Source organism: Hordeum vulgare, chromosome 3H (assembly GCF_904849725.1).
Source record: "Hordeum vulgare subsp. vulgare chromosome 3H, MorexV3_pseudomolecules_assembly, whole genome shotgun sequence".
Lineage (NCBI taxonomy): Eukaryota > Viridiplantae > Streptophyta > Magnoliopsida > Poales > Poaceae > Hordeum > Hordeum vulgare.
In genome coordinates, this window is record NC_058520.1 from 618,052,688 (window position 1) to 618,054,997 (window position 2,310).

The 2,310-nt window shown below is 38.6% G+C and overlaps 1 long non-coding RNA gene across 1 annotated transcript; it reads right to left on the bottom strand.

Moving 5' to 3' along the window:
• Positions 1 to 435: 435 nt before the first annotated feature.
• Positions 436 to 1,000, bottom strand: LOC123441203. Its single transcript, XR_006630427.1, has 2 exons — positions 858 to 1,000; positions 436 to 753 (listed from the first exon to the last, which is right to left on the bottom strand). It is a non-coding gene; the product is annotated as an uncharacterized LOC123441203 (long non-coding RNA).
• Between the last annotated feature and the right edge of the window lie 1,310 nt (positions 1,001 to 2,310).

Genomic DNA, 2,310 nt, shown 5'->3' on the forward strand with positions numbered 1-2,310 from the left:
GTTACTTCTACTTCCTCTGTACCGAAATACTTGTAGTTGGGGGAACTTGTACTAGTTTCCCCCAGCTGCAAGTATTTCGGTACAGAGGTAGTAATAACTAGTAAAACAAACACCCCCGGATTTCTTATGGAGTTGTAAGCATCAAGTATCTGCTTTGATAGTTGAGACAAGAAAATCAAACAGAAACTGAAATCCAACATTCAATGAGGCCGGAGAGGAGGCTAAAGAAACAGACAGACAGAAACCGCATTCCATCATTCAGTTAGTCAGGCAGGGCTGAGAGTACCCTAAGTTTTGACTTGTGATGTAGTCAGGCTGAGGCCAAGCAGAGCAGCTTTGGGATGATGATAATTTGATGCTGACAAGATTAAGAAAAGCACTAATTAGCCGCGATGAACACCGGCCACCTCCTACCTCCGGAGAGACAGCAGGTACTTTAACAAGCAAACATTATTTATGTGAGCAAGCTTGCACTGCCAAGAAGTATTACTAAATTACAGAGACAGAGCTAGACGCCCCCATGGTGATTGATCCGTCAAGGAAAACAGGGCAAAATAAAAGAAGGATCCCGTACTCGTCCATCTACCTAGTAGCTACCTATCTGATCTCGGCGTCGGCGGTGAGCTCCCCCTGCTCGCCGGCGAGTCTGGTGGTGGTGTCGTCGGGCGGCTGCTCGGTGACCTTGTTGGGGGCCTCGGGGTCGCCGAACTTGTCCTTGAAGGCGTCTTGCCGCTTCAACCACATCATGTGCCCCTGCAAACAGTACCATTTCCCCTGCCGCGGTTAAAGATCCCGACTTTTTTTGGTTCATTTCTGGACTGGAGCAAAGGGGAAGGGGGGATGAGGTGACACGGAACCTGTAGCGCCGCCGCCCACGCGATGAGGAAGGAGGCCGCCCAGAACCGCTTCTCCTTCACCAGCTTCGACAGATCCACCGCCGCCATGGCTGACCCTCTCTCGCCTCCGGTCGGCCTAACCAGCTTTGAGAGGCCCTAGTTATTCACAATGGGCTTTCAATGGCGAGGCGCAATCCTGGACTGGGCTTCCCACGTTAACTTCAAAAGGTGTTCCGGCCCCGGCCTGTTCAACTGTCTATGGTTCTCACATTACAAGTGTGTGTATGTCTAAAAAAATACTACTTCCTTCGTAAAGAAATATAGCGATCTACAGAAATATATTTTTTTTACAGAGGGAATATGTAAGTATAATTTGGTGATTCCGCTAGAAAATATTTTTGGCGATGATTTATTTGCTCGCTACGTAGTTATCTCTCTCAAGTGTGCTTTTATGCAGTGGAAAAACTGCAAACATAATGTTGAGGCTGGACAGACTGAATCTGGCCAAAGAGAGTACATACACATGATCATCCTAAAAATGATCTAGTGACCAGGATTATGATCATCCATGTATAATTTTTGTAGAAAATCTATTGATATGTGTTTATCAATTCCATTATGGTGTTCTTTAACCATGTTTCTATTTTCTTTTATGAAAGCATATTGGCTATTGTGTCTCCGCTTTGTACTTCCAACAACCTTAATCATCCTCTCTTTATCATCTTGTACAGTGCATAGCGTCTGATTGTGAATGAATCGATTGGTTTGGCTCAACAGCATAAATAAAGAGAAAACCCAACCTAGACATTTTGTCTGAATAATATGACGTATGGCTCAGACATTTGAAAAATTAAATAAATATAGATAATGTAATATTTAACTAAGTGGGTACTAAATACGTGTTATCATATCAAATATAAATTTTGTTTTGATTTTTTTTCAAATTTCATTATTAACAATTAGATCAATTCTATATGATATATTTTTATTTTTGGTCTAAGAATATTATTTAATATCTTTCCAAACAAATTCAATTTTTTTTTCTTGGCATTATAATTGTTAACACGTGAAAAAGAAGTATAGATAATTAGCATTGGTTGTATTTAAGTTAATATGATACATTTGTATGCGTCTTTCTCTGTCTTTGTATTTAATAGTTCATACAATATTATTTATCTGTTGATGTTAAAAAAATATTGAAAAATATAAAAATGCACATCATATTATGTTATTTTATTTATTTTGTCCAAATAAATTGTAATATTTATATACCCAATAAATATTTATTCTAAGCCAAACCTGATAGGAATAATTGTTCACAATGTTGTAAAATATTTTTAATCCAGTACCAAATAATAGTAAAAACTATTATTAATAATATTTAAAAAATAGAACCTTGCATGGATCACAACATTAGATCAACACTTCTATGCAAGTGGGAATTAATAAAATTATGTGTACATTTAGAAACATG